The following is a 12,267-nucleotide window of genomic DNA, read 5'->3' on the forward strand; positions in this document are numbered from 1 at the left end:
CCTTGCCTCTAGTTAATATAATAGGGAACCAGAACACCTTGCCTCTCGTTAATACAATAGGGAACCAGAGCACCTTGCCTCTCGTTAATACAATAGGGAACCAGAGCACCTTGCCTCTCGTTAATACAATAGGGAGCCAGAGCACCTTGCCTCTAGTTAATACAATAGGGAGCCAGAGCACCTCGCCTCTAGTAAATATAATAGGGAACCAGAGCACCTCGCCTCTAGTAAATATAATAGGGAACCAGAACACCTTGCCTCTACTTAATATAATAGGGAACCAGAGCACCTCGCCTCTAGTAAATACAATAGGGAACCAGAACACCTTGCCTCTAGTAAATACAATAGGGAGCCAGAGTACCTTGCCTCTAGTAAACATAATAGGGAACCAGAGCACCTCGCCTCTAGTAAATATAATAGGGAACCAGAACACCTTGCCTCTAGTTAATACAATAGGGAATTAGAGCACCTTGCCTCTACTTAATATATTAGGGAACCAGAACACCTTGACTCTCGTTAATACAATAGGGAGCCAGAGTACCTTGCCTCTAGTAAATATAATAGGGAACCAGAGCACCTTGCCTCTAGTTAATACAATAGGGAGCCAGAGTACCTTGCCTCTAGTAAATATAATAGGGAACCAGAACACCTTGCCTCTAGTAAATATAATAGGGAACCAGAGCACCTTGCCTCTAGTTAATATAATAGGGAACCAGAGCACCTTGCCTCTAGTAAATACAATAGGGAGCCAGAGTACCTTGCCTCTAGTAAATATAATAGGGAACCAGAGCACCTCGCCTCTAGTAAATATAATAGGGAACCAGAACACCTTGCCTCTAGTTAATACAATAGGGAATTAGAGCACCTTGCCTCTACTTAATATATTAGGGAACCAGAACACCTTGCCTCTCGTTAATACAATAGGGAGCCAGAGTACCTTGCCTCTAGTAAATATAATAGGGAACCAGAGCACCTTGCCTCTAGTTAATACAATAGGGAGCCAGAGTACCTTGCCTCTAGTAAATACAATAGGGAACCAGAGCACCTTGCCTCTAGTAAATATAATAGGGAACCAGAGCACCTTGCCTCTAGTAAATACAATAGGGAACCAGAGCACCTTGCCTCTAGTAAATACAATAGGGAACCAGAGCACCTTGCCTCTAGTAAATACAATAGGGAATTAGAGCACCTTGCCTCTAGTAAATATAATAGGGAGCCAGAGTACCTTGCCTCTAGTAAATATAATAGGGAACCAGAGCACCTTGCCTCTAGTTAATACAATAGGGAATTAGAGCACCTTGCCTCTTGTAAATACAATAGGGAACCAGAGCACCTTGCCTCTAGTTAATATATTAGGGAACCAGACCACCTTGCCTCTCGTTAATACAATAGGGAGCCAGAGTACCTTGCCTCTAGTTAATACAATAGGGAACCAGAGAACGTTGACTCTCGTTAATACAATAGGGAACCAGAGCACCTTGCCTCTAGTAAATACAATAGGGAACCAGAGCACCTCGCCTCTAGTAAATACAATAGGGAACCAGAGCACCTTGCCTCTAGTAAATATAATAGGGAACCAGAGCACCTTGCCTCTAGTAAATACAATAGGGAACCAGAGCACCTTGCCTCTAGTAAATACAATAGGGAACCAGAGCACCTCGCCTCTAGTAAATACAATAGGGAACCAGAGCACCTTGCCTCTAGTAAATATAATAGGGAACCAGAGCACCTTGCCTCTAGTAAATACAATAGGGAACCAGAGCACCTTGCCTCTACTTAATATATTAGGGAACCAGAACACCTTGCCTCTAGTTAATACAATAGGGAATTAGAGCACCTTGCCTCTTGTAAATACAATAGGGAACCAGAGCACCTTGCCTCTACTTAATATATTAGGGAACCAGAGCACCTTGCCTCTAGTTAATACAATAGGGAATTAGAGCACCTTGCCTCTTGTAAATACAATAGGGAACCAGAGCACCTTGCCTCTAGTTAATATATTAGGGAACCAGAGTACCTTGCCTCTAGTTAATACAATAGGGAGCCAGAGTACCTTGCCTCTAGTTAATACAATAGGGAACCAGAAAACGTTGACTCTCGTTAATACAATAGGGAACCAGAACACCTTGCCTCTAGTTGTTTGTTTGTTGTTTAACTCCGCACTCAGCAATATTCCAGCTATATGAAGGCGGTCTGTAATTAATCGAGTCTGGACATCATGAGCATCGATCCACGCAGTTGGGATACGATGACATGCATCAACCAAGTCAGCGAGCCTGACCACCCGATCCCGTTAGTCGCCTCTTACGACAAGCATGGTCACCTTTTACTGCAAGCATGGGTTGCTGAAGACCTATTCTACCCCCACCTACAGCGAGCTGTTCACCAGCGAAATGGGTGGAATGAACAATAAGGGGCAGCCTTTATATTTCAAAGCATGCCTGGTAATTAGAAACATGAAAAATAACATAATTTATACATGACAATATATACTGTTTATAAAACAAAATGTTAGGCAGAGAAACCGAAATACTTTCCCTTTCCATAGAAGGTAGAGAATTTCCTCTGTTGACTGGCCACTGAGGTATGCATCCTTCAGTTCTATATGTAATCGCTCTCTTGTATGATGTCTTTCAGGAGCGACAGGCTTGCCATCTTGAAATGTTCATAAATAAAAGCGACAAAGCCCTTTCTATATTTTAAATCTCTGCTAAATGAAATGAACGTGTTCAGTTTCTATATATTGGTTAGTTGGTTTGTTGTTTAACGCCGCACTCAGCAATATTACAGCCATATGACGGCGGTCTGTATATAATCGAGTATGGAACAGACAATCCAGCTATTGACATCATGGGCATCGACCACCCGACCACCTGCATAGTCGCCTCTTGCGGCCTGAATAGGTTGCTGAAGACCTATTCTTGCCTGGATCTTCACTGGTCAGTTTTATCTACCTTCTGTGATAGTCTTGTTATTATTCCTTTGTCGACAGGTTTTTGTATGGCCTAGGTGTATTTATTATTAATATATATATATTTTCGTCACGATGTGGCGGAAATATTGCCGATGTGACGTTTAAGTTTAACTCGCTCACTCCATGTAAGGTTGCAAACACTTTACTCTGTTATATTCTGTTACATCTGTTCCAGAATGTATGTAATAACCAAAACAATATTTCAGTTACTCCCGAGGTTGGAGAATAGCTTGGCAGGTGTTTCATGTCTATGAACAATATATCACTAAAATGAGAAACGTAAATCTCACTCTTACATATGGTATTAGGGATTATTACCAATCTGTCTGAGCAGTGGGTATATATGAAACAGGAGATATGTGTGCATTATTTATTCATTCACACCACACCGGCTGTTATCGGTTCAGGTTGTCAAGCTCACTGACTTAGTTGATAACGTGTCATCGTATCTTGACGCCGTGGGTGATTGCTCATAACATCAAGCACTGGATTGTCTGGTCCATGGTCAGTTATTTACTGTCAGTGGTCATAAACCTTGACAAGCGTTTACTTTAAGATGTTTCTTTAAAATGGTCATACATTACTGGAATTGCCTATCGTCACGTTTTAGTTTTGAAACGAAAACATGTGAGACTTCAAATATTTCTTTTTAGGCTTTGGTCCTGCTCTACAAAGCTATCTTAGCACTCACGGCATGAACAGCTAGGTAAGGTGATACAATTTTGACATATCTGAAACCGTAAAGCCTATAAAACTAAAACTTTGCATGGATTCTGTCTTCTAAATATCGCCAGAAACTGTCCAAATCTCCAAATCTCCAAATCTCCACACGATCACGCCATGTCTGCCATGTTCATGTATATCAGGGTGATAACTCTTCAACTCGACAGCACTCGCCAGTTTACCAACACTTCAATCATTTGACGTCACTGACAATTACCTTAAACATATTAACAACAGTATTCAACCGGCACATAACCCATAGCAATTTGTTTTCAAGATTATTGAAATGTGTGTAGCAAGATTCAACATGTGTCGTTCGTTACCCTTGATCTGACTTTAGCCATTTGAGCACATTCAGTCTCTAGAAAAGAATCACTGGACCAATGAAGCTGAAACTTCACATATTTATTCCCATCAATGATGACAACTTAATTATAGAGGTAGATTCTTATTTTCAATGTGGCTTTGATAACATATTAGAACACGTTCATTTTCAGTAAACATAAAACCCGTGAAGATCCGGGAGAAAATAGGTCTTCAGCAACCCATGCTTGCCGTAAAAGGCGACTATGCTTGTCGTAAGAGGCGACTAACGGTATCGGGTGGTCAGGCTCGCTGACTTGGTTGATACATTTTGCGTAGATCGATGCCCATGATGTTAATAGTTGGATTGTCTGGTCCAGACTCGATTATTTACAGACCGCCGTTATATAGCTGGAATATTGTTGAGTGCGGCGTTAAACAAACAAACGAACAAACAAACAAACAAACCAGTAAACATATAGCAATTAGAGTGAAAATAGGTGTATGTCCCTATTTATGAGAAGGTCAATGGTCAAGGTTACTAGTAAAAGACGCTGTCAACTGTGTATAGTGGCATGTCTTCGAAAAGTATAAATATTTTTATCACGACACTTGATCTGTACCTTGACCCTGCTACGAAAGTATATTTATGAAATACTGGCGAGTGAAATATTATCATACTTTCTGTGGATTGTCTTTAATTTGATGAAAATGTATTCAGGCATAAAATTTTTATCGTTTATGAATGAATTGGAAAATAATGTATTGCACTTGTTCACTATAAGAACATATTCAAGATAAAACCTTGCGTTAAAGGAAATTAACAGTTGTGTATTTCAACAATCCTGTATGATATCGAATGTTTATTGTTGCGAATAAATAAACATGAAGTAAACATGTAAACAGCTTAACTGTTTTCAGATTTGTCCACAACATCTACAATATTTGTATTCCAAAGTAGACAGCATCTTTTAAATGACTCTTCTGACATTCTAGCCGGTTGAATACCTAGCCAGGTGAGCTACCTGTAGATTGTCGTTGCACTGTTATTTTCCCTTTTCAAAGGTAGAATAACTGTCGAGGTCATGTTCAAGTTTAATATTTTGTTCATATTACTCACGAAGTGTTTACTATAGTTGGATGACTATAGTCAACCATTATATCCTATCGGACCGCCTCCGTGATCTAGTGGTAGAGCGTCCGCCCGGAGAGCGGAAGGCCCGGGTTCGATCCCTGACCGCGTCATACTAAAAGTCGTTAAAAAATGGTACTTGGTGTTACCCTGTCTGGCGCTCGGCATTAAGGGGCTAAAACAAGGACTGGTCGGCTCGGAGTCAGTATACTGTGTCTGAGTGGGGTATTCATGTTAAATTGCGGCATGGTATGTCAGTGGGCTAGCACTATAAATCAGCATCAGTACAAGCAGCCTCACACACACAAGCATGCGCGTCGCTATATAAGTGCAATAATCTTGGACGCGACGTTGAACCCCATTTCACCTCACCTCACCATAATAGCCTGTCGTTTTCATGAACACATATGCAATCGCAGACTGTACTTGAGAACTTGCAAGCGATTTCAAAATTTCAGTCTAAGCTGAACGCCTTTTGGATTTGTTAAATGTTAGGATGTCGGCTACGATCAAGGGTATAACATGACTGCATCGTGTTATTTGGAGATACATAACATCTTTAATATAAAACGTCATCCATCTGAGAATAACCTGTCTCATTTATCCGCGAAACAAATTCCTTTTGACGTAAAAGGCGGTGAAAATTGTATGAAGAATCACCGAAAATCAGTGATGACACCACGATGTTCGCGAAAAGAGAAATAACAGCGACAAAACCCTGTCCATATTCATAATACATCCCTGCCAAAAGCATTGTCGATTGTACATGTACGATTCCGACTATATAATGTGTTTGTGAATCACTATCGACCAGCGAGTCGATTGTACATGTACGATTCCGACTATATCATGTGTTTATGAATCACTATCGACCAGCGAGTCGAGTGTACATGTACGATTCCGACTATATCATGTGTTTATGAACCACTATCGACTAGCGAGTCGATTGTACATGTACGATTCCGACTATATCATGTGTTTATGAACCACTATCGACTAGCGAGTCGATTGTACATGTACGATTCCTACTATATCATGTGTTTATGAACCACTATCGACCAGCGAGTCGATTGTACATGTACGATTCCGACTATATCATGTGTCTATGAATCACTATCGACCAGCGAGTCGATTGTACATGTACGATTCCGACTATATCATGTGTTTATGAACCACTATCGACCAGCGAGTCGATTGTACATGTACGATTTCTACAATATATATCATGTGTTTATGAATCACTATCGACCAGCGAGTCGATTGTACATGTACGATTTCTACAATATATATCATGTGTTAATGAATCACTATCGACCAGCGAGTTGATTGTACATGTACGATTTCTACAATATATATCATGTGTTTATGAATCACTATCGACCAGCGAGTCGATTGTACATGTACGATTCCGACTAAATCATGTGTTTGTGAATCACTATCGACCAGCGAGTTGATTGTACATGTACGATTTCTACAATATATATCATGTGTTTATGAATCACTATCGACCAGCGAGTCGATTGTACATGTACGATTTCTACAATATATATCATGTGTTAATGAATCACTATCGACCAGCGAGTTGATTGTACATGTACGATTTCTACAATATATATCATGTGTTTATGAATCACTATCGACCAGCGAGTCGATTGTACATGTACGATTTCTACAATATATATCATGTGTTTATGAATCACTATCGACCAGCGAGTCGATTGTACATGTACGATTTCTACAATATATATCATGTGTTTATGAATCACTATCGACCAGCGAGTCGATTGTACATGTACGATTTCTACAATATATATCATGTGTTTATGAATCACTATCGACCAGCGAGTCGATTGTACATGTACGATTCCGACTAAATCATGTGTTTGTGAATCACTATCGACCAGCGAGTTGATTGTACATGTACGATTTCTACAATATATATCATGTGTTTATGAATCACTATCGACCAGCGAGTCGATTGTACATGTACGATTCCGACTAAATCATGTGTTTATGAACCACCATCGACCAGCGAGTCGATTGTACATGTACGATTCCTACTATATCATGTGTTAATGAATCACTATCGACCAGCGAGTTGATTGTACATGTACGATTCCTACTATATCATGTGTTTATGAATCACTATCGACCAGCGAGTCGATTGTACATGTACGATTTCTACAATATATATCATGTGTTTATGAACCACTATCGACCAGCGAGTTGATTGTACACGTACGATTCCTTCTATATCATGTGTTTATGAATCACTATCGACCAGCGAGTCGATTGTACATGTACGATTTCTACAATATATATCATGTGTTAATGAATCACTATCGACCAGCGAGTTGATTGTACATGTACGATTTCTACAATATATATCATGTGTTTATGAATCACTATCGACCAGTGAGTCGATTGTACATGTACGATTCCGACTATATCATGTGTTTATGAACCACCATCGACCAGCGAGTCGATTGTACATGTACGATTCCGACTATATCATGTGTTTATGAACCACCATCGACCAGCGAGTCGATTGTACATGTACGATTCCTACTATATCATGTGTTTATGAACCACCATCGACCAGCGAGTCGATTGTACATGTACGATTCCTACTATATCATGTGTTAATGAATCACTATCGACCAGCGAGTTGATTGTACATGTACGATTTCTACAATATATATCATGTGTTTATGAATCACTATCGACCAGCGAGTCGATTGTACATGTACGATTCCTACTATATCATGTGTTAATGAATCACTATCGACCAGCGAGTTGATTGTACATGTACGATTTCTACAATATATATCATGTGTTTATGAACCACTATCGACCAGCGAGTAAATTGTACATGTACGATTCCGACTATATCATGTGTTTATGAATCACTTTCGACCAGCGAGTCGATTGTACATGTACGATTCCTACTGTATCATGTGTTTATGAATCACTATCGACCAGCGAGTTGATTGTACATGTACGATTCCTACTATATCATGTGTTTATGAATCACTATCGACCAGCGAGTTGATTGTACATGTACGATTCCTACTATATCATGTGTTTATGAACCACTATCGACCAGCGAGTTGATTGTACATGTACGATTCCTACTATATCATGTGTTTATGAATCACTATCGACCAGCGAGTCGATTGTACATGTACGATTTCTACAATGTATATCATGTGTTTATGAACCACTATCGACCAGCGAGTTGATTGTACATGTACGATTCCTACTATATCATGTGTTTATGAATCACTATCGACCAGCGAGTCGATTGTACATGTACGATTTCTACAATATATATCATGTGTTTATGAATCACTATCGACCAGCGAGTCGATTGTACATGTACGATTCCGACTATATCATGTGTTTATGAACCACTATCGACCAGCGATGATGCCATGTGTTGGCGAATTGTCTTTGAGGCTACTGATGTAAGACAAGGTAAACTTTAAACACATTTTCTTTTTCAGTATACAGACTGTGTTCAACGTTAAAGTTCATTTTATTACATTATTAGAGCTTAAATGTGTGCATTTACATTTGAATTCCCAGTTATAAATGAGTGAGTGATTTGGTTACCTCAAGGCTACTCACCCTGCACGGCCCCAAGTCTCCACATCGATATTGACAATGTTTTGAAATTAAACCAGCTTTACCATATAGCCATGTAATATATAGTTCATAATTTCGAGTTAACTAATTAATAATATTTAATATGAATTTCTGAAAATATTATAAAACAATATATACGTACATTGTATGCGTCAGAAAAATGTGTGCCATGGATTATAAAGTAGCTTTTGCAAATAAATTCTAGAGTTTTATTATAATACTTCAACATTTTGTTTTATAAACAGTATATATTGTCATGTATAAATTATGTTATTTTCATGCATTGAAATATAAAGGCTCCCCCTGTTTGTTCATTCCATACATTTCGCCGGTGAACAGCTCGCTGTAGGTGAGTATTTACATTTCTGTAATAATCACTGACTATAGATACAGATTCATAATGGTTGCAAGGAGATCTAGATAAGTAATAGCATGTGGGTGTCTTCTATATTTGTCGTCAATTTAACAAAACCAAATACTCATTGGAACTTGAGTTTTGTCATTCGATACTCTATACGGGACGGTGGGGTAGCCTTGTGATTAAAGTGTTCGCCAGTCACGTCGGAGACATCAAGTCACGTCAAACCTGTACCCAGGCGTTCCCTCGTCACGCCGAAGACCCGGGTTCGATTCCCCACATAGGTACAATGCGTGAAGCTCATTTCTGGTGTTCCCCGCCGTGATATTGCTGGAATATTGCTAAAAGCGGCGTAAAAACATATTCACTCACTTACTCACTCATAACTTTTCCAGACTATATAATATACTGGAACTTAACACTTTTGTATCCCTGACGTTACAGGCACTCGTGAAGAGTTCACTCACTTTCACTCTCGCGCCATCTGATTCATCAATGCCAACTGATTTTAGTTCTTCCTGAAGTGATATGTTAAATATGATCTACTGGTATCAAATGTTAGTTTTCTTGTATTGTATTTGCTTTGTTAAAATCCATCTGAATATTATCGTTCATATACTATGCATACAGACTATTAATTATTACTGAATTGGAACACAAACGTTGTGGCATGTAGAGAGTTGACTGGTGAAGGTTTGGACATTTTGAATGCAGTGCTAAATTATTTATCATTAGAGGTAAGATGGTCATCTTGATTGCAGTTCCAGATCATGACGATGTCGGTGTTTGTGTGCGCGTTGGCATTGATGACCTTTGTCAATGTTACTACTGCTGCCATGTCTCCCCAAACAGGAAGCGACCTGCGTACTTTCTTGAAAACACTTGCACCTGTGTATGCCAGATATGTTCTTTGCTCCTTGTGCGTAAGTTCCTTTAAATGAACATTGCTAATTTCAAGCCTAACAGGACATTAAACCTGTTAATATCAGTAGTTATTACAAAATGTAATATATTTTACTATCTAGAACAATAACAGGAAATACACCATGTATAGCTATTAGATAGCTATGGGCAGTGCAGAACGAGGCGTGGTTTATTTCAGGATGAGACATTGTCCTATCCTGACGTCATTCGAACATGCGCTCGCAACTTGTTGAGAGGGAAATGACTGTTTGTTAGTTAACGCCGCACTCAGCAATATTTCAGTATATAACGACGGTCTGTAAATAATCGAGTATGGACCAGACAATCCAGCGATTGACATCATGAGCATCGATCCACGCAATTGGGACACAATGCCATGCATCAACCAAGTCGTCGAGCCTCACCCTCTGAATAACGGAACTAACGGTAGTTGCCTCTTACGAAAAACAAAGTCGCCTTTTACGGCAAGTATTGGTTGCTGAAGACCTATTCTACTCCGGGTCTTCACGGGCCTGATGAGTTGTTCCACATAGATGTTCCCGGGCAACGTTTTGGTTTGTTGTTTAACGCCCGCACTCAGCAATATTCCAGCTATATGAGGTCGGTCTGTAAATAAAATCGTGTCTGGATCAGACAATCCAGTGATTGACATCATGAGCATCGATGGGATACGATGACATGCATCAACCAAGTCAGTCGCCTCTTACGAAAAGCATAGTTGCCTTTTAAGGCCATTATTGGTTGCTGAAGACCTATTCAAATCCGGATCTTCACGGGTCTCCCGGGCAACGTAGATAAACCCAACAGCTAGGGAGAGATGACAATCGATATTGGTAGAAAACGGTTCAGATAATCGACGCATAAATTGTGAGAATATCCGGGAAATACAAACGTAACCCCCCTGTTCATAAAATGGACTTGTCCGACATTGCGGAGGTCGGAGTGAGTCATCAGTATTCAAATACGGGTAAATATTTGTAAAGTTTTTACATTTTATTAACATCCTTAAAGAGGCTGTCCATAATGTTGATATCTCATTTGAGAAATAAACGATGTCCATCATGGTTTATTGTACGATAAACAACTCCCACTCGTCGTTTAATTCCTAGATACATATACACCTATCGATGTTAGTGTTAATATATCTATCTGTCTTTATTTTAGGGTGCGCGGTACAATATGTCCAAAAGCCAATGTGACGATGCTTTCAGGAAGACAGCAAACCAGTGGAGCGAAAGGTTCTCGTATTGGTTCACACCTAGTAAGCGGACAGACGCCATACGCAAGGCTCTCACGGTGAAATACAGGACTAAGCCAGGGGATTGGTGCGACCGGAAGTGGGTCAAGAAATATTTCTGAACGAGATGATTGCATTTGTACATCTTGGTTAACAATAAATGCAGATTGAAAAATTGTCGGATTTGTTCTTGCGAACGCCTGGAGTCATCACTTATTTTCATTGATCCATTCACAAATATTTTGCCTTTTATGCCACTAATGCCCAATATGTTTTTTTGGGATTATCAAGATTGGTTATTCTCTGGCGTTAACGTTTTATTTTGACAAGTGTTTGTGAAGGCATATCTGGTTTATGTGTGAGCATGCTGAAACATGCTGACAAGAGTGCTCTGACAGTGGGATGCATTCGTTGCTAAGTAACATACATATGTTACATAGACACATATGTATTATGGTGATTTGTTTGTTTGTTGTTTATCGCCGTACTCAGCCATATTCAAGCTATATGACGGCGGTCTGTAAATAATCGAGTCTGGAACAGACAATCCAGTGATTGACATCATGAGCATCGATCCAGCCAATTGGAATTCGATGACATGCATCAACCAAGTCAGCGAGCCTGACTACCCGATCCCGTTAGTCGCCTCTTATGACAAGCATAGTTGCCTTTTACTGCAAGCATGGGTTGCTGAAGACCTATTCTACCCCGGGTTTTTTGTGAAATAAACCATCATGACAAGGGTACCTTGAAACCAGTGATCGGTTTCGCGGCACCCCATGTCATGGATGCTGCCGAAGAAGGTAAGCACGCGGAGAAGTTTGGCTAACGACAGATCGGTTGGGTCATGTGCTGATTAATTGAGGTCCTCCTAAACACTGATTTAAAATACCTTTCTTGTTTGCAATGTTGATAGATATTTCATTTTGTAATATGGGTTGCTGAAGACCACTATTGCTATTCTACCC

The 12,267-nt window shown here is 39.7% G+C and overlaps 1 long non-coding RNA gene across 1 annotated transcript; it reads left to right on the forward strand.

Annotated features, from left to right (window-relative positions):
- Positions 1 to 9,081: 9,081 nt before the first annotated feature.
- Positions 9,082 to 11,474, forward strand: LOC124147311. The gene is made up of 3 exons (XR_006862776.2): positions 9,082 to 9,129; positions 9,900 to 10,061; positions 11,227 to 11,474. It is a non-coding gene; the product is annotated as an uncharacterized LOC124147311 (long non-coding RNA).
- The last annotated feature ends 793 nt before the right edge of the window (positions 11,475 to 12,267 follow it).

This window comes from Haliotis rufescens, unplaced genomic scaffold, assembly GCF_023055435.1.
Source record: "Haliotis rufescens isolate VD_foot unplaced genomic scaffold, xgHalRufe1.0.p SCAF_26, whole genome shotgun sequence".
Lineage (NCBI taxonomy): Eukaryota > Metazoa > Mollusca > Gastropoda > Lepetellida > Haliotidae > Haliotis > Haliotis rufescens.